Raw genomic sequence first — 22565 nt, forward strand, 5'->3', positions numbered from 1 at the left:
TAACAAGTACTTTATAAATATAAAATCTCATTTGATTTTCTTCTTTTTTTGCTGAGGCAATTGGGGATAAATGACTTTCCCAGGGTCACACACCTAGGAATTGTCTGAGGCCATGTTTGAACTCAGATCCTCTTGACTTCAGGACTGGTGCTCTATCCACTACACCATCTAGCTGCCCCTATTTCACTTGGTTTTCACAACAATACTGAGCAGTGTTATTATTTCCTCATTTTTATAGGTGAAGTAATTGAGGTTAACAGAGTTTTATTCAGGATTACCTAATAAGTGATTTGAACTCATATCTTGACTCCAGCCTCAACAGTGATACTAGGTACCTTTCTCTATTTTTATTTACTTATTTGTGTATATGTTGTTCTCCCATCTCTACAGAATATAAGCTATATTAGGGCAAGGATTGCTATTATTATTCTTATTTTATATTTCATATATCCTCAATAACTAGTATATAATAAATTCAGAATTAAATCTTGTTTGAGGTGAATTAAATGAATCACAACCCTGACACTCACTATGAGAACGTAACAAGTCATTTCACTTTTCTTTGAGGTCTTTATTTCCCCCATGTATAAAATAGGGATTTTCATATCTGTAGCACTTACCTGACAGATTTGTTGTGAGGTCTAAGAAAAATTTTATATATATATATATATATATATATATATATATATATATATATATATATATATATATATATATATATATATATATATACCTAGGATGCTAGGTAATTCATTGGCCCTAGAGTCAAATTGGGCCTCATACTGGTTGTATGAACCTGGGCAAATCACTTAACCTCATTTGTCTTGCCAAAAAAATGATAATATAAATATCTTACTCTGTAAATTCTAGAATTACTTGACAAAGCATAAAATACTAAACTTGGATCAGGAAGATGTGAGTTTAAATCCAGCTTCAGAAAAACTTTCAAGTTTTCAAACTTTAAAGAACTATATAAATGCCAGATATTAAACAATAATAAAAACAATAATCAATCATCTTGTGCTCATCATTTTTGATGAAGTTGAGATAGAAACTATTCATGGGCAAGTCACTTTCCTGCTATTAATCTTTAAATGGAATGTTCCATGGATTATTGTATAGATAAACATTTTTGTGAGCATTTATTTATTTGAATAATTTTTAAATTTTTATTTAATTCATTTTATTTAATTTAAATATATTTAATATTCAAAACAATTTTTTAATATTTGTTTTTTTAAGATTTTTGAGTTCAAGATTCTCTCCCTTATCCTCACCCACAATTAAGAAATCACATGTAATTCAAGATATTTCCATAAAAGTCAAGTTGTGAAAAAACAAAAAATAAAACATTAGATCTCCCTCTAACGAGAATAAAAACCCTGAAGAAAAATGAAGTTAAAAATGGAGAAAGAGAGAGAAATAATAGGGAATTCTTTGATCTATATTCAGAATCAATCATTTCTTTCTCTGGGTATGGAAAGGATTTTTCACCATAAGTCCTTAAGAGAAGGTATGGATGATTGTACTACTGAGAATAACAAAGTCATTTACAGCTGGTCATTCCAGAACATTGCTATTACTTGTATACGATATATTTCACTTTGTTTGTGTAGTACTTGCCAAGGTTTTGTGTTTTTTTTCCTGAGAACATCTTGCTCATCATTTTCCAGAAAACTATACTATTTCATCAGAAAAACTTGCTTCAAATTTTTTTTACAATTATTATTGTAATTATATTCTCTCCCCCCATTTATTCTCTTTTCTTTTACCTGTCCCTCCTCAAAAATAAGACAATATATATTTTTAAAACTAATTTTTTACCTGTCCCTCCTCAAAAATAAGACAATATATATTTTTAAAAATAATTTAATAGTTTTCCCATGTGAGTTTATTTTTTGTGGATTCACTGAAAATATCTCCAGGACAATGCTGGTAATACTATGACTACCATAATAATGTATACTATCCTGTTCCCATATGTTTTAAATTTCAACCCCTAGATCCGTATAGTTTGAATGCTTTCCATTTCATGGAGTATGGCAATTATATATATTCGGTATTTAAAATGTCATTCTTCAATTTTTATGGAAAAAAATGTTAGGTCCAAGAAGTTGTGGGCAAGTTTAATCTGTAATGTGATACTCTAGTTTTAGAATAGTTCATTTGCCGAATTCACTGGGATATTTGATGAGAATGTATTTGTATTATAGTATTAGAATGTATCATCCATGAGTTTACAGAAGATAGCAAGTTTCCAGTATATGATCAAATCTTTTAGGTATCCAACAGAGGCTAACCTTTTGTAACCTACAGGGTATGTTACACAGTTTCTATCAGTTTATTAAACACACATATATACACATATATGTACACTTTGTATATATGTATACATATATGTCTATACATATATACACATACACAAAGAGATTGGTATGTGAAAGAGAAAGAGACAGAGAGAGAGAGAGACAGACAGACAGAGACAGAGAGACAGGCAAAGACAGAGACAGAAGAGAAATAAATCTGGAATCCTTCAGAAGAATCATGTATTTTCTGCATTACTGGTCTTATGCCGAATCTCTATCAGCCTTGTTACCCTTTCTAGAAACAAATCTACCTGATTTGTAGATGCTAGCCATTTTTAAAGATGTGTCTTTGTCAACATATTGTTTGTTAAGTTCATGTGGCTGCTACTAACTTAGAACTTTTTGATTCTATTCTCCACTGGCTTTATTCAGAGATAAATCATTTTGAGTTCCATCCAGTAACCCCTGAATAGCCTTTACTGTTGCTTTGTAGAATATGTTTGCTATAAAATTATTTTTTGTACATTTTTTACCTTACTACTACTACTATTACTACTACTACTACTACAATTATTACATGAAATAACTTGTAAGCCTTAAAGAACTATATAAATATTACTTAATATTACTTATCACTACTACTACTGCTATTACTACTGCTACTACTACTACTACTACTACTACTACTACTACTACTACTACTACTACTACTACTTCTACCACTACTACCACTACTATTACTACTGCTGCTGCTGCTGCTACTCCTCCTCCTGCTACTACAACTACTATTACTACTGCTGCTGCTGCTAGTACTATGATTGCTATTACTGCTACTACTACTACTACTACTACTATTACTACTACTACTACAATTATTACATGAAATAACTTGTAAGCCTTAAAGAACTATATAAATATTACTTAATATTACTTATCACTACTACTACTGCTATTACTACTGCTACTACTACTACTACTACTACTACTACTACTACTACTACTTCTACCACTACTACCACTACTATTACTACTGCTGCTGCTGCTGCTACTCCTCCTCCTGCTACTACAACTACTATTACTACTGCTGCTGCTGCTAGTACTATGATTGCTATTACTGCTACTACTACTACTACTACTATTACTACTACTACTACTACAATTATTACATGAAATAACTTGTAAGCCTTAAAGAACTATATAAATATTACTTAATATTACTTATCACTACTACTACTGCTATTACTACTGCTACTACTACTACTACTACTACTACTACTTCTACTACTACTACTACTACTATTACTACTGCTGCTGCTGCTGCTACTCCTCCTCCTGCTACTACAACTACTACTACTACTGCTGCTGCTGCTAGTACTATGATTGCTATTACTGCTACTACTACTACTACTACTACTACTACTACTACTACTACTACTACTACTGCTATTACTATAATTATTACTATTGCTACTCCTTACCTGCTACTACCTGTTAGGTTCTTACTAAGTGCTAATGAGATAATGAGATATTAGATTCTTACTAAGTGCTAAGTCGGTACTTGACAATTCTCTAGTTCTGGCCCTCCCCAGGAATTCACAAGTAAAACTCCCAGGAAAGGCCAGAACTAGAGAATTGTCAAGTACCGACTTAGCACTTAGTAAGAACCTAATATCTCATTATCTCATTAGCACTTAGTAAGAACCTAACAACTACCACTACTACTGCTGCTGCTGCTAGTACTATGATTGCTACTACTTTTACTTCTGCTATTCCTATTACTACTACCACCACAAGTACTACTGCTACTATTTCTACTACTACCATCACCACTACTACCACTACTACTAAGGATTTAACAATATAAGATATAACAATAGCTGGCATTTCTCTTGTTTTTCAAGGTTTATATATTTTTAAAAGCCATTTATGAATGTCATCTTATTTAATCCTCACTGCAATCCAGTGAAACAGATGCTAGTATTACACCCATTTTGCAGATGAAGAAACAGATTGAGAGAGGTTACTTGACTTGTCCAGGATTATAGCCTCTAGGAAGTGTTCTAGATTTTGAACATAAGTATTCTTGATTCCAAGTTCAACACTCTATTACATCATCTATCCATCCAGTGGATAGAGGATTGTGTTTGGAATAAGGAAAACTTGAGTTCTTTGAAAAAAAATAACTGAATGGTCTTAAACAAATTACTTAATTTCTTTTTGCTTCAACTAATTCACTAAGACAATTTTTCTATTTATATATGAATTACTGATCTGATTTGGTGGATGAAGTTTCTGCCCCAATTTTCTTATAATAGCTTAAGGTCCATTCCCCAACAATAGCAAACATTACTTCTATATAGATTAGTTTTTTTCATAGTTTAGTGTAGTGGAAAGAGCACTGAATTAAAATTTTGCCTTTGTCTATGTGATTTTGAGCAAATTATTAAACCTTTCTGAGGCTCATATGTAAAAAAATAATGAAAATAACAATAATAATACTTCACAGGATTGGGGTGGATAATATACATAAAAGCAAGTTATGAAATTTAAAGTGCTATATAAATGTTAGCTCTTAATATTGATAATACAATGTTGTTGACTTGTTTGGTTTTGCAATGTGCAAGGTACCATAATGCAGAGTGAGTATGAGATGTATAAAATGAGGTATCTGGACTAAATTATTTCTGAGGTCCCAACCACCTCCACTCTATTGTCATCTGTGGATGTTCAATGAATATACACATATTTTGTCTTTCCTTCCCTTCCTCTGGTGACCACTTTTGAGGCAGTTTCAAGCATAGATTATGCATCCAGTGGGTATTTTATAACCATTAAGTTATGAGACATTGTGTTTGCCACTGTAGGATGATTTATGTTTCTACAATGGAACCTTTGATAATAAAGAAGAGAAGGATTGATACTCTGAGTGCTGCCTGAGTGGTGTCTGTCTCTTGGGTCAAAGCATTTTCCATGGTGCCAGGAGAAGCTGTGGCAGAATTGCTCTACCTATCTGTGGCTTAGGGACTCCACCCTGAACGGGGTTACTACTGAGGAAGAACCACCAACTATTGATTTATAGAGATAGAAAAACTGGGCAGCAATCCATAATCCTTTTAAGCCAATTTTGATGTGAAACATGTACCTCTTATTCTAATATTTCCAATATGTGGTTATTCAGTCTTGTAGACCTTTAAGGAGGAAGAACACACACTACTGGGACATCCCAACCCACTTTCAAATAGCTCTGAGTGTTAGTGTTTTCCCTTATATTAAATCAAATCTGCTTATGAACATGAATAAAGGTGAACCAGGTTTGTATTGGCAGGATCAGACATTCAGGGACTAGAAGTGAATTCAGAGTGCACCCTTGTAATAATTGGAAAAATCCTGCTTCATTTTTGAGAAATTTATGGGGATGCTAAAGGGCTTTCCATGAAAAGATAGCATGATATAGGGAATAGAAGTTGGATTCAGGAAGATCTGGGTTCAAAACCTTCCTTACATATTTGCAACATATGTGACTGAGAAAATTGCTTTTTATCCCTAGTGTTTAGTATAGTGCCTGAAAATAGTAGGTGATTAATAAATGCTTGATGACTGATAGCTTCTTTCTACCTCAGTTTCCCCACCTTCAAAATGAGGAGAAAGCCTCTAATATCCTTTTAAATTTTAGAATCAATCAACCTAAGATATTTGATTTAAACTGAGACCATCTGGGATGTTCTACTATAGATCCTTGTACCCAACCTCTCCCAATTACCTTAGTCTACAGTCTTTCTCTCTGTGTCTGTCTGTGTCTGTCTCTATCTCTGTCTCTCTCTATCTCTCTGTCTCTCTGTCTCTGCCTCTGTCTCTGATTCTGTCTCTGTTTTTGGCTGTCTCTCTCCTTCAATAAATCACCATGAGAGGTGGGTGCTATTATCTCCTCTTCACATGTTGTTACTTTTTAAAATGAGTTAATTGGGATTAAGTAACTTGCTCAGGGTCACACACTACAAATGTTAAGTGTCTGAGGTCAAATTTGAACTCAAAAAGAATTTTACTCTAGGACTGGAACTCTATCCATTGTGCCATCTAGCTCCCCACTCCCCATTCTCACTTTACAATTCTCCTTAATTCTAAGATCAATATTCTATCCAGAGAATCATATGGCTGTCTTCACATGAGAAAGCTTACATATAAGTTTATCAATTAAGATGTAGAAAGGACCACAGAGAACATCAAGTCTTAACTCTTCATTTTGAAGATGGGGAAATTGGAGAAAGGATGGGAGACAGAGAGACATAGAGAGAAAAAAATTGTCCAAGGTCATAGATAGTAAGTAGCAGAGCTGAGATTGGAATCTGAAACCTTTATTCCAAGTCCAATACTCTTAAATAGTACTACTATCTACTAATAAATTAGTGAGATGTGCTTTTGCTAGAGGGGACTGCTAAGGTTCCTACTTGTATACATTGACATAATAATCTGCTCAGTGACACCTCAGTGACCATGTATTTAATATATTCACCAAGCTGAATAATTTGCTCCCTCAGAGAAATGTATGAATGAGGAAGATTTTGCCTAAAATATATTAAAAACAATATTTTTCTGACACTGTTTTCATTGGTTACAATTTTTACAAATGCTGCAAAGTTATAAATTCTTACTGCCAATAAAATCCTAGCCATCTAATAGTTAGGTAGGTAGCTTATACTCCCAAACTGCCTTTGGTTTATGTTTTTTAACTGAAGTCTTGGAAGATGGTTTCTTCAAATTAAGTAAATAAGAGCCCCTCATTAAGTTCAGGCTATTTTGGTTTCCAATGTCCATATTCTTAAGATTATAGTGTTTGGGGGCTATCCCATGGAGATAGGGCACTAAAGTCATCCAAATTTGACCATATTTAGAAATAAGTAGATTTCATTTTTCCTGTGAGCTAAACGAATATCTGAGCAGCTACTCATTTCATGTTAATGGAAGGGCAACGTCAGGTAAAGAAAATGAATTTTTCTCATGAACGTGGGTGAAGTTGGCACCAAACACAGTTCAGTTTAATTCTGGCTTTCTGTACTCTCATTAAAAGCCAAACTTCTGAACTTAAAACCTCTGTATTATTATTCTTCAGTATATTTATGGCAAATTACCTTTCATTTCATACATTAAAAGGGGACGAATAAAGAGGAGATGAGAGGTAGAACAAAGAGAAGAAGAAAAAAGGAAGAGAGAAAGAGAAAGGCTAAAACAGTTAAGAGATACACAGAAGTAGATAGAAATGACACAAAGAGAGAGAGAGAGAGAGAGAGAGAGAGAGAGAGAGAGAGAGAGAGAGAGAGAGAGAGAGAGAGAGAGAGAGAAGAGAGAAGATGGGGAAGAAGGAGAGAGAGAGACAGAAAGAGACACATAGAGAGAGACAGAGAAAGAGACAGAGACACACTCACACATGCACGCACACACACACACACACACACACACACAGAGAGAGAGAGAGAGAGAGAGAGAGAGAGAGAGAGAGAGAGAGAGAGAGAATATCTTTCTCCTTTTGCAAAGAAATGGGAAGGGAAAGTGTGTAATAAAATGTCAGAAGACCCAAACTGCACTATCCATCACAGTGCTTCTGAGTAAATTTGGAAATAGTGGCTAGAGCAAGGCCGAAGTTCTAAACTGATGACGTTTAGGCTGATTTGAGTTTTCCCTTACCAGGCTCCATAACAGAGCTTTAATGTTTCCCATGGACATAAATTCACTGTGGCTCTCAAGTGAAGACTATGTTTGAGAGAACTGAATAGAAAGCTTGGACTTACTCTCAAGATTACACTTACCCCATCAAGTAAAGTTTCATGTAACTTTCCTTCTCAGGGCTGCGCACACAAAATTTCAGGAAACAGCAGGGCTTAATTAGGACTTGGGTTTATAGTTTCACCTGAAAAAATACATTTAAAAAATCATATATGTTTGGCTGTCGAGATTTTCTAGTCAATAAATTCTTGCTAATTAATCACATTAATGGTGCTCCTTAAAAGTTGAAACAGAATCAGAAAACAAACCAAATTCCCCATAAATATCAAACATAAAGGCCTATTCACTGATGCACTTTCTGTTTCTAAAAAGAATTTTACAAGTGTGGTTTTTTTTCCCTTCTGACAGCACACACATACACACATGAGTACACACAGAGACAGAGTCCACTACTATCTATGGGCTATGTTACACTGTTCATAGAGAAATACAATTCCAGGGACAAATTATTAATGTGGCAGAATGATGTAATTATATGCTAGTAGTTTACTGGGGAGTGCTTGTGAGTATGGTTCTTTGAGGAATCTGGGCCAGAAAGAGCAAAAAGTTTAGCAACACCATTTAGTCTCATGTCAAGAAAGAAGGAAGAAAGAAAGAAAGAAAGAAAGAAAGAAAGAAAGAAAGAAAGAAAGAAAGAAAGAAAGAAAGAAAGAAAGAAAGAAAGAAAGAAAGAAAGAAAGAAAAAGAAAGAAAGAAAGAATAGAAGAAAGAAAGAAAGAAAGAATAGAAGAAAGAAGGGGAGAGGAAGGAAGGAAAAAGGAATGGAAGGAAGAAGAAAGAAAAGAAAGAAGGAAGGAAGGCAGAGAATAGAAAAAGAAGGAAAGAAGGAAGAAAAGGAAAAGACAAAGACATGTAAGGAAGAAAAGAAAGGAAGGAAGAAAAATAAACAAAGGAAAAAAGGAAGAAAAATACATGAAAAGCATAGATAGGACACAGAAAAAATAGAGACTATGACAAAAATGTATCCTTCCTGCCTATGTACAAGAGAGCATAGAACTGGAAATGACCTCAAGGATCACTTAGTCTCCCATAAAGAAATAAAGGCACAAAGAAGGTAGTTTGCTTGGTAAAAGTCATATAGGTAATAAATAAATATTGAGCTGGGAGTCAAATCTATGTTCTCTGATTTCAGATCCCAGAGGTCTCTTTCTCTATCCAGCACTGCCTTTTATTTCCCACTCCTGAATTATTTAAAGGGAGTGATAGTCTTAATACAAATTGAATCTCTGGATTCTGATATTTTGGGCTCTAGTTCTATATGACCCAGACAGCCCAAAAGCAGGCTTACTAAACTACCCCTGAAACATAAACAAATAGATCTAGAAACCCACCTTTCTTGGGGCTAAGCTCACTAAGAACAGAGCTACTGTTCATCATTTAAGAAAAATAACCTTTTGGACATTGAAACCCTGTCTCCAAAATGTCATTTGTGGGTGTGTCATGATACTTTTTTTTTTTTTTTTTTTTTGAACCTGGGTTTCTCGTAATGAAAAATGTCATTGGTTCCAACCCTTGGAAACAAACTATTCCTCCCATAGTGTTCTTTCTGGATCCTTAATCTTGAGTGGAAAAATGATCAATTTTCTCTCCCACCTCCCATCTCCACTCCTCATAGTTTGCATGCCTCAGGCCAGTGAGATGGAGAAATTAGTAGTTTCAAAACAGAAGTAAATGGCCTTTTCCATTAACTCAATTTGTGTCAGCCCTTTTAAATGCCATTGCAAGTGAGATACTATCCATAAAGTGCTTAGTACAGTGCCTGGCACATAGTAGGTACTTGATAAATGTTTGCCCCTCTTTGTTCTCCTTTCCCATTCATCACTTAACATAGACCACACTGGATTATGGGTTATGGGTCTGTCAGTATATCTCTTGTAAATTTTTTTTTTCTGAGAAAATTTATAACTTTATTGTAAACATCTAATCTTGACAGAAACTTGGCGTTTTAGAGGCTTGTAGCACAAAGATTTTTGTAGTGCAGATATTTGTCTACTTTAAAACAAAAAGAAGAAAAAATGGAATTTTGAACATTTGCCTTTAGATATATCCAAAAATAATGAGATTTTCTTGCTTATAGGCAAGACTGAAATTTTTCCTTTTAGTTCTTGCTTTAGCATCTTCCTTTTCTTTGTATTTGGGTCTTTCTTTCTTTCTTTTTTTTTTTTTTTTTAAGCAGGTTCCATACTACTTTCTAGTGTAAGGAGACCACTGAATCACAGTCTTAAAACCAAAAATAGCTTGTTAAATAGTTAAAAATAAATGGTGTGAAATGTAAAATACTGTTGTATATGTCATTATTGCCATTTTTTTTTGCAGCTCCCAGACATATAATAACTGGGGGGAATAAACAGAAAAAAAATCCCCAAAATGAACACTTTATAGAAGAAAACAATATTCAATTAAGCAAAGGACTCAATAGAAGGATCCCCAGTCCCTCCAATTGTGTAACTTTTTGTCATCTCCTTCCAGGTCATGTCTCCAGGAGCATAGCTCCAGGCTTACACATCTCTTGTAAGTTCCCCCCTCCCCCATGCCCTCTGCTCCATAGTACCCCCATTTTAGCTGTTTCCAGTGAAAAAGTGGCATTATTACTGGGTGTAGAGAATTCTGCTATAAAGTGCAAACAGATAAGTAATTACAAGCACAGTCTTGTTACTCACTTAAACTTGACACAAGTTCAGGTATTTGAGTCATCTCCGGCTCCACTTCCTAGTTCACACTTAGTCTGCACCACCCTAACTTCCCCATCTCCCCACCCAGTTGAGTTCTCTTGGTTGTCGAGGAAATAAACTCCTTTGTATCAGACTCTTAAATTTGCCTTTTAGCTTCTTGAGGGGAAAAAAAAATCTGTTAACTTCCTAAAACCCAAATCAGTGACTTTTCTGGACTCTCTCTGAACAAGACTCTATTGCTCCTGACAAGAGCTCAGGCCATTAGATCCTATTCAACATGTTTAAAAGCAGGTTTATCACTTTTCCTTCAAAAATCTTCTTCTGCTACTGATTTCACAAATTTCTGATACTGGCATCCCCATGTTCAGAATATTGGGGCTATACTTGAGTTTGCCTCTCATTAACCTCATATGAGTTATTTTTTGGTTTTCATTTCCATAGCATTTTTTGTTTCTATTCTCTCATTGTAGATATATTCAAAGCCACTATGCCACTATAGTCCATATTGCCACTCTTGTGAATTTAGCAATGTCCTTCTGACAGATCATCTTATTTGACTTATCCAATTCATTTTTTCATAGCATTATTTTTATTTATTTATTTGCTGAGGCAATTGGGGTTAAGTGACTTGCCCAGGGTTACACAGCCAGGAAATATTAAGTGTCTGAGATCAAATTTGTACTCAGGTTCTCCTGACTTCAGGGATGGTGCTCCAATCATTGTGCCAGCTAGCTGTCCCCCAAATTTACCTACTTTAAAATTATTTATATCTGATCACTCCTCTGTTTATATATATATATCATAGCTTGTTTAGTCATTTCCCCGATTGATGGGCATCTATTTGATTTCAACTCTTAGCTATCACAAAAAAGAGCTGCTATAAATATTTTTATAAAAATAAACTTTCTCCTTTTAATTGATGCCTTTAGGATATAGACCTAGAGTAGTATTGCTGGATTTAAGGGTATGCACAGTATATAAGTGTAAAGTGGCACCTCACACCTATATTTCTCTAATTATTTTAATTCATATTTCTATAATCTTTTTTATATGACTATAGATAGTTTTGATTTATTTGTCTGAAATCTGCCTGTTTATATCCTTTGACCATTTATCATGGGGAGTGACTTGTCTTTTTATACTTTTGACTAAGTTCTCTAAATATTTGAGAAATGAAGCCTTTATTAGAAATACTTGTTGCTAAAATGTTTTCCCAGTTTTCTACTTTCTTTTAAATTTTGATTGCATTGGTTTTGTTAGTGCAAAAATTTTTTTTTAATTTTATATAAGAAAAATTACCTAATTTGCATTTTGCAATGCTTTCCTTATTTTATTTTATTTTATTTTATTTTAGGTCCTAACTTCTTCCTTTATCCATAGATCTGAGAAATAAACTTCAATAGTAAGTTCAAATCCTATGTTGCTGAGTATAAGAAAGAAAATATAATTCTTTTGAAATGATAAAATAGTCCTCTATGAAGGGGGAAGAAAGAATGCCCCATAGAAGAAATATTTCCCCATAAAACAGTGAAGCACAACAATGATACTGTATGAGGATGTATTCTGGTGGAAGTGGATATCTTTGACAAAGAGAAGATCTAATTCAGTTCCAATTGATCAATGATGGGCAGAATCAGCTATACCCAGAAAAGGAATACTGGGAAATGAGTGTAAATTGTTTGAAATTTTTTTTCTTCCCAGGTTATTTTTACCTTCTGAATCCAATTCTCCCTGTGCAACAAGAGAACTGTTCAGTTTTGCACACATATATTGTATCTAGGATATTATATAACATATTTAACATGTATAAGACTGCTTGCCATCTAGGGGAGGGAGTGGAAGGAGGGAAGGGAAAAATCGGAACAGAAGTGAGTGCAAGGGATAATGTTGTAAAAAAATTACCCAGGCATATGTTCTGTCAATAAAAAGTTATACTTTTAAAAAATAGTGAAACAGATGGAGAAATATTTATTCCTATACTTGTTAGCTAAATAATTCACTGACAAATCTAGTATTTTACAAAGTCATTTTGGGCCTCTTTGGCTACTTCTCTGAAACATCAAAGCAACTGGTTGAAAGGTAAGTAATTTAAATATTCCATTTGTTTTATCAATACAATGTTAAATGGCTATTCTGACTGTTTTAAATTTGATCACAATGGTTATTTTGGTTCAATAAAGAGTTATAAGCCCAGTTTTAGATAATCTACTTATTTTATATGCATGTTAGAAGAAATTAGATGGCTTAATGGAAAGAATTTCTTTAAGTTTCTGAAGTGATTAGAATAAGTAATAATGATGATAGCAATGCAACACTGATATTTTGGCACAGTGAATAGTGCACTAAACTTTGAATCAGCTAAACCTGAGCTCAAATCCAGCTTCGGGCAATTATCATTAGAAATTTGTTTTTTTTGTTTGTTTGTTTTTATACCCCCAGTACTGAGCACAATACATTGTATGTAGTAGACCTTTAATAAATATTTGTTGGGTTTAATTGAATTGAATTGCTTTTAAGTTTCCAAAATGACTTCCTCACAATAGGAAGTTGGCTTGAGTTTAAATCTCTCCTCTTTTGATTACCTGTGTTTCCTTGGAAAGTCATTCTACTTTCTGAGGCTCACATTTTTTATCTGTAAAATAAGTTTTCCACAAATATATGATAATAAATTTTATTTTAAAACAGAGATGTTCTCAAAACAGATGAACAAACAGTGAAGTAGGAATTGCAAACATATAAGAATCATAGCTCCAGAGCTGGAAGCAAACCCCAAGAGGTCATAGTATTCAATCTTTTCATCTTAACAAATATGAAAAACTGAAGTTCAGTGATGTTAACTCACTAATCCAAAGTCAAAGTCATACAAGTAGCTATAGAGACAGAATTTGAACTTCAGTTATCCAGAGATATTACCCTGTCTATTGTATAGAAATAAGAAAAAATAAATAATAAGAATAATAAGAAAAAAAACAACTCTGAAGTTTCAGCCCACTTCAGGGAAATGATGAATGGGATGAAGAGAGAAAAGATAAATAAATGTTGGAAAAAATGTGAAAATACAAGACTGATACATTGCTGGTCACTAATTTAGGAGGGCCTCAGGGTAGACGTTTCACCAGAATGCTAAGGCAACAAACATGGAAGATAAAGTGACAAGGTGGGGGGCTGGGGGGAGATAGATAGATAGATAGAGAGAGAGAGAGAGAGAGAGAGAGAGAGAGAGAGAGAGAGAGAGAGAGAGAGAGAGAGAGAGAGGCACAGAGAGAGAGAGAGACAGAGAGAGACAGAGAGAGACACACACAGAGAGAGACACACACAGAGAGAGACACACACAGAGAGAGAGACAGAGAGACAGAGACAGACAGAGACAGACAGACAGAGATACAGAGAGACAGAGACAGAGAAAGAGAATATGGAGGAATTCAAATAAATGTGAGATGATTGTAGAAACTGATACAGAATAACACAATCAGGACTAGGAGAACACTGTAACAGCTAATAACATACTATTTTGAGATTTGCACATCATTTTACTTGTTTCTCCTAATCACATAGTAGCATTAATGCTTTTATTATCTCCATTAAACAGAAGGGAAAACAAAGGGGACTAAAAGCCATACCTCAGATGAAGATTGGATGAGAGAAATAGGGCACTGAACTTGAAGAGAAGACTTTCTGTAGAAATTATTAAATCTTCAAATCTTTGAAAGATTGTAATGTAAGGTAGATTTCATGTCCACATAAGGAGACACTTAATAAAAAATGAGCTATTAGAGCTTTCTAGATAATAAATAGGAAATCTCAGGTCAAGGAGCTGACAATTCTCTATTGCTAGAGTCTGATGTTATAAGCAGGAGATTTGGACCAGATACCCTTATCCAGAAATGAATAAGACATTGTTAGATTTGGCCCTAGTCAGCATTTTGAGCCATGAGTCTGAATTATTATAAAAGAGCAAGAGTCCAATATAGTAGCCTCTGCTGGTAAAAAATTATACCAATCATAATCCTCACAGCATTCCCCATGAAATAAGTAGCTTTATTCTTTTCATTTTCCTGGTGACATTGGGATACAGTAGTCATACAACTAGTAAATGGCAGAGTTAGAATTTGAAACCAAAGTTCTCTTGATTTGAAGACCAGGGAGTACACTTTCCTCTATATAATACATCATCTCTTTCTACAAAGCAGCTAAGTGGCATAGTGAGTCAAGACAAACCTGAGTTGAAATCCATAGTTATTAGCCCTAACCCTAACCCTAACTCTATTTAAGATATTAACTTAATATCTATTATGTCTTATTTCCTTAACTGCAAAATACAAACATAATACTTAATACATAATAATAACAACTTATTTCTTAACTACAAAAATGAAGATAATAATAGTATCTATCTTGCAGGGATTTTTTTTCTTTTTTTATTATAGCTTTTCATTGACAGAACATATGCATGGGTAATTTTTTTTACAACATTATCTCTTGCACTCCCTTCTGTTCCAACTTTTCCCTTTACTCCCCTACCCCCTCCCCTAGATGGCAGACAATCTCATACATGTTAAACATGTTAAGTATATCTTAGATATAATATATGTGTGCAGATCTGTTCTCTTGTTGCATAAGAAAAATTGGATTCAGAAGGTAAAAATAATCTAGGAAGAAAAACAAAAATGCAAGTAGTCCACATTCATTTCCCAGTGTTCCTTCTCTGGGTGTAGCTGATTCTGTCCATCATTGATCAATTGGAACTGAATTAGATCTTCTCTTGGTTGAAGAGATCCACATCCATCAGAATACATCCTCATGCAGTATTGTTGTTGAAATGTATAATGATCTCCTGGTTCTGTATTCATCCTACTGGTCATTTCTTACTGACCAATAATATTCCATAACATTCATATGCCACAATTTACCCAACCATTCTTCAATTGATGGGCATCCATTCATTTTCCAGTTTCTAGCCACTACAGAAAGGGCTGCCACAAACATTTTTGCACATATAGGTCCCTTTCCTTTCTTTGATATCTTTTTGGGATATAAGCCCAGTAGTAACACTGCTGGATCAAAGGGCATGCACAGTTTGATAACTTTTTGACTTCTATATTGCTCTCCAGATTAGCTAGATCCATTCACAACTCCATCAACAATGTATCAGTGTCCCAGTTTTCCTGCATCCCCTCCAACATTTGTCACTATCTTTTCCTGTCATCTTATCCAATCTTGCAGGGATTTTGTGAGGATTGAAGAAATAATATTCTAAAGTGCGTAGCAGGAGTTGCCATATAATATATACCACATCCATACTTTTTTTCAAAAAATCATTATCATTATTATTCATAGTAGTAGCAGCAATACCGCCACTTCCATCATCATCATTAAGGTGGCAGTTCAGTTTGAGTATTTGAGGCAAGAAGACACAACATGAAATGTTCTCTTCCCTTCTTCCTTAAAAAAACACTTTGACTTACTATCTTGCTATTTTGAACAGGATAGGAAAAACGATCAGTGTATGGGTAGAGTCAACCACTCCATTCCATTTTAGCCTTATCTTAATAAAGTGTGAACACCTTAGGTTGAATATTAAAGTACTTTTAAACTACATTGACCTTTTGTAAGACTCAGCTTGATATAGGACAAGGAAACTTGACCACTCTCCAGTGATCATCTATAAATTATCCAATGTAACAATAAAAGATCCAATCAAAGGAGAGAAGCAAGCATGACTTCCTAATGTGCTCCTAAAAAACTGCCTGAAGGAGAAGCTTGATCTTGACCAGTTCATCTTCTATCCCCCCATCATCTCCATCCCGCTCCCCATCCCCAGTAGAGTAAGACCTGGAGAACTTCAGAGTCTGGGTGTTTTTGAACTTCCCATCTTCCCATAGTTGTCCTAACTAAATTCCCAGATCAGCTGACTTCAGTGACTGCATCTGTCAAGGTCAGCTACATGCAGATGTGTCCTGCTTATAAGGAAAATTTCCTGTGAATGGGAGAAAAGGGTTTGCAGCAGTCATGAATTGTGTTATCCCTTTGCCATATGTTCAAGGTTGTGCTGGAGTCAGCTTGAATCAACTCACAAGGAATCATTTCTTGAGTTTTCCATGTGAATATTTATATCTAGGAAATCAGCAAGTACTAACAAGGCTTGATTTGTTGTTTTGTTGATTTAAACTTTGAAAAGTGATGGAGAAAATGTTAATAATACAGATTAAACTCCAAAATGTGTCCTTTGTACGTATTATTTTTCTATATCTATCCCATATCTGGTTGTGATAAAGGTTGAATAGCACATTCTTTCTGTGAAGTGATTCTTGATTTGGGCCCACTTTACACTGGATTCTGTATATACTTGTGGAAGATCAAGTAACAAACTTTGGAGTGTAATATTTTAAATCAACTGCACTTACTTTAATACCTTTGTTAATTATTAACTCATTTATAAAAAAACTACTTAAAGTGGAATGACTAAATGTTTCTGAACTAATAATCTTGGAGAGTGTTGTCATTGGGATATCACCTTTACACCTGTCTCCTCAGGGTTATCCTAGAATCCTGAAGGCAAAATGTAGGTAAGGCCTGAGGAATATTAGAGGGAATAGGAATTGGGATAAGGATCTTTAGAGCTTAAATGAGCTAAACAAAGAAGGGGACAAAAGGAATAAAAGGAATTGTGGGTGAAGGGAGAGAGATTATCTGGAGTAAGTTGGTTCTATTCTGCAATTAAAAAAAAACTGATAGAAGAATTTGTGTCACCATACTTTTTAACTTCAAGTACTCTTGTTCAGTCTTATCTGACTCTTTGTAATCACAACTGGGAATTTCCATGATAGAAGTGGTCTCCAGATATCTACTTTAGGTTGATGCTCTTTGCTTTTCTCCTGAGTTTCTCCTCAGTATTCTTTGTGTTTCCTCAAAGACTTTTAGACATTAATATTTCATTTTAAAACTAAATCAATACGTACCCACAGGAATCCATATGAATGAATTAATGGCCTTCCGTTTCTATTTGAGTTTGATACCACTAGTCTACGCCTCTGAGAATAGTTCTGTGAAATGAACAGAAAGGGGCAGCTAGGTGGTGCAGTGGATAGAGCACCAGCCTTGAATTTAAGAGGACCCGAATTCAAATCTGGTCTCAGACACTTAACACTTCCTAGCTGTGTGACCCTGGGCAAATCACTTAACCCCAGCCTCAGAAAAGGGGGAAAAAAAGAAATGAGCAGAGAATGGGACTTTGGTTAAGTTTAATGGGGTAATGAAGAAAGACAACAAAAACCCTGGTTTGCCAAAGTTCTAATATCAAGCCCGTTTATAGTTGGAGGGGGGTAAGGAAACAAATAAGTAATCAAAGCAATACCAATTCTAAAAATATTTGCATCATAGAAAAGTTATTTTTAATGCCAAGTACCTAATTCTAGCAATACCTGAACCAAATTCTTTTTTATCACTCTCAAAAATCAAATAATATAGCAAATAAATTTTAAAGGAGAAATAGGGAATAGAAGAAATGAAAAAAAGAATTTCCCTCCTCAAAATAAGAAAAATTGATGTGCTTCAGTGAAAACTATAAAGATACAAAATAGAGCAGAAAGAAATCCATAAAAGGAAAAACAAATAAATGAGGCAGTTTTGTTATTAAAAGTAAAACTGAATATACTTAAGAACACTATATAACAGAAAGTCACAGATTCACAATCTTATTTTCCATCCTTTGTATTTTGAAGTGTTTGCGTTTGTTGATGCTTGTTAAGCTCATAATAAAATATATATCTTTGTTAGAGTGGCCTCTCTGAATAACTTACATTTGTATTATCTCTAATTAACCCCTGATCTCTTTTTAATTATGGAGAAATTTAGTTTACTGGAAATACTTGAGTAATGAAGCAGATTATTTTATATTGTCTATGACTAGATGGGAACAGGATGAGTGGAGATGGTGGGTAGGAATTAGAGGAAAATCCATTTTCTTTGAACTTTCCCCAGTCTGGATTCTTCCTTCTCAGATTCATTAAGAACCAAAGATTCTCTTTGACATCTCTCTTTTCCACTACAGCTCAATCCTTTACTCTTTAAAGATGTTGGAAATATCATGTTTGTTTCAATCTCTGGGGTCCAGACACTTAGAATATCTTCCCTCTTGTCCTGAGATAGCTTCTCTCTTACATAAACTGTGAGGACTGAACCAGTCTTTCACACAATAGTTTTCTTTTCTTACTTTTTCTCCTTAGCAAATGGTTTATTTAGGAGAATCATAGAATAATCAAAGGAAAAAATACCTTTATGAATCATTTAGTTCAATTCATTTCACATATCAAGAAACAAAAACATTAATGGATTGTTGAGAGTTATATAGTAAGTTAGGAACAGAAATTGGCCAAGATAACCCGATTAAATACCCCAGTGTTCTTTCCATTGCATTTCACAACAGTTTTCATTCATTCAGTGAGATGTACAGTTACTCTTCACATTCAATTCTGATTACATGATTTAATCAATTTGCCTAGTCAAAGCATCAGAATCAAATGGGATGGTTTCATTTCTACCTTTATACTCTCCCCAGTTTTAACATTATGTCTTCACAACACTACTGGAGTTTATTTGGCAAAGGTCAAATCCCTAAAAGCTCTTTGATGACATGAGGGCATGAGGAAGTTCTGATTATCTAATTTGAAGAAAAGTCTTTGTGGCACATTTAATAATAATATCTATAGCTCTCATTATTTCATCTCCAGATTATTTAAAATACTATTCTATAACAGTAAAATATATCTACATTTCAGTTCCAATCCTGAGATAAGTTTATGTCTTCCCTACCCAGGGAAAAGCACAACTTCCAGCATCTTCAGTAACACAGATCTCCTTTTCAAGGTATTCAGTCTAAGCCTTTTCAGAACGATCTTTTGTTAAATAATTTAGTATAGTAAACTATACGATACATGTGTGTTAGTAATATGAACAAATAAATACTCATGGGAGGGAAAAACTAAATAAAAGAAGTGTATAGCAATTAATATATGCATCAATGAAGACAAGTGATTTCACACTAGGCACTTAGTGCATGGTAAGCTGTAATGTTCTCTTCTCTAAATTGTAATCATTCTCTGGGAGCAGGTTTCTTGGGGAGCTTCTGGAGGCAACCTTAGTTTCAGTTAAGTTCGATAATCCCAAATGCAGCCAGGAGTTAAAGTCTAGATCCTTTATGGTATCCTTCAAAGTCCTGAATCTTTTCCTGGGCCCGGTTAGCTTTCTTAGAGGCCCATCTCTCTCTCCTTGATTCTGAGAGCTCCCTCCAAACCTCTCTAGCCAGCTTCAGCCTCTCGTCCTCCCAATGTCTCCATCCAGCACAAAGGTGGAAGTTGGAATGAATCTTGACTCTGAATCTCCCGAAGTCCCCATGAAGTCCTCCCGAAGTCCTCTCTGGCCCTGAGAGCTTATTGCTTATATGTTGCCCACTGAGTACACATCAATCATTTCATTACTAGGAAACCATTATTTGTTGTAGGATTAAATCTATGCTAAATTAGATTTAACCATTGTCTCCTCAATTCCACTCAGTACCTTGTTTCAAGTTATGGCCCATAACATCTCCTTGTAGGATCAGATCAACCATGCTAAATTAGATTATTATTGTCTCTATCCATTCCAATGAATTAGCACCTTGTAAGAATACTAACAATAAGCACTGACATCATCTCGATAAATGTAGGACAGTTTTGTCAGTTTACATCTGGCATATTATAAGTTACTTTGGTCAATTGTCAGATAGCCCTTACCATTCTGTGACCTGCTGACATCGCTCACTCTCTACCCGTGTTAGATAATATTACTGAGTATTCATAATCTTTATTGAAACTTTAGTCTTGACTTACTAAGCCTGAGCTTATAAAGACCCAGAACTCTTAGCATTGTTATTAACCTTTGAGTTACAGTATGCAAAATTTTTTTCATTTGAAATGTCTGCTTTTGAACTAATGTCTAGAAGAAGCAGACTTGTTATGACTTAGAAGTAGTCTTTTTGGTCTAGAATCTACTGAAATTTACACTCATCTGATTCAACTTGTTCATCAGAGACTCAAACTAGATCATTTATTTGAAAAAAAATAATTGTGGTAAATATCTTTGTATGGTCCCTATTGGTGTCTGGGATTATTTGGTAAATAGTTAAGTTTCCCATTTTCTCCACTATCAAGTACAAATTCCATCAGTTTGTAACTTTTGAATCCCAGGAAGAGCAATACTTCTCAGCAGGACTCTGTCAAATGATTGAAGTTTTTTTTTTTCCTAAACAATAAACTCAGACTTATCATTATTTTTTTTTTTGGTTTGTTTTATTTTAGATTTTTTCTTCCCTTATGAGCTAATATTTTAATTAGGTGATAAATTTCTTTTAGTTCGTCTCTAAACTAAGAGACCTCCTTAGTTATGAGTCTCTGTAAAAGTACAGTCTTATATTTTCAGAATTATATAACAGAAATAACAGGTAGTTTTGACTCATGCCCAAAGAAGAGTATGTAGGCTACAAAATCAGTAGCATTATTCTTGGTGAAGTTGTATGATGAATCAGAGAAGCCACAACTAGTTCCACTGAGACAATTTCTTTTCTGGTCTCAGTGTACTTAATATAGTCCTCAATATGCAGTTGAAATGTTCAGGTTATAGTTCCCTTTGAAGTTGTAAAATTGCCATTGTATTTATTGTTCTATATTTCTTAATGCTAGCCAAAGCTAGCATTGCTTTGGGTAGCATAATTTCAAAAGTTTATGCCTTGATCCAAATGGATTTTAGAAGGAAGTTCATATATTTAGAAATACTTTTCTTATAATGCTTTAGCAATTGTGAAACTGTTCTGGTTTCTGGTTAGTATTCCTAAGCATAGTTTACAAATTGGTCACTTACTGCCAATATAGGACTTATGTTCTTGATTTCTCCTTCCAAATGTAAAAAAAAATCAATCTAATAATCTTTAAAAATGCAGCACTAATTGGTAAGATTTTCTTTGTACACATTAAATATACCTCACATTTCTTGACCATTTTGGATTAGTAAAATCTAATTTTTTTCCCCTTTAAATCCAAACTTTCATGCCCTAGGCAATACCAATTGATTTTTCTAAATGTGGGATCAGTGACAGTCTTGTTTAAAATTTCATTGTGAAGCATTAACTTCTTGCATTCTACCAACTTCTTGATAAAATATGCTTTTAAATGATTGACATTTGAGTCCTTTGAAATTACCTTATTTCTTAGCTCATAACTTCACAAAGGCTTTTGTCAGTCATGTGCTTTCTTTTTCAGTCATTCACAAGTAGCTGAGACAAATAAGATTGACTTAATGAAGTGAGTTTCATATATAATATTAGCATGATATCTGGTGGATGATTTAACCATTTTGAAAAATGGGCTACACTAAGTTGAAGATAACCAACAGAACTCAAACCTATCTCTGAGTTAGAGGAATATCTACCCCAAGCATATGAAGATTTCTCTAGGTAAAATGGGCAGATGAAAACATTTTGTTTCAACAGCCATGAAGGCAACTGAAACAGGCACAATGGAGCACTTACAGCTTGCTCAGATCTTAAAGATGCCAAAGTTATCTATTGTATATTAGACCATCACCAATCATCTTGCCACTAGACGTCAATAACTTTGAAAGAGATAGTGAGGCTGAAGACTTTGTACAACTCTGTCTCACTTAAATCCAATTCAAGACATTACCTATGATGTTGATTCTTTTCAAAAACAAAGGATGAGAAATAACATTTGTTAGAAGTTTCAAATTTGAAACTATAATACTATCTATTTCTATCCTA

Source organism: Sminthopsis crassicaudata, chromosome 3 (genome assembly GCF_048593235.1).
Source record: "Sminthopsis crassicaudata isolate SCR6 chromosome 3, ASM4859323v1, whole genome shotgun sequence".
Lineage (NCBI taxonomy): Eukaryota > Metazoa > Chordata > Mammalia > Dasyuromorphia > Dasyuridae > Sminthopsis > Sminthopsis crassicaudata.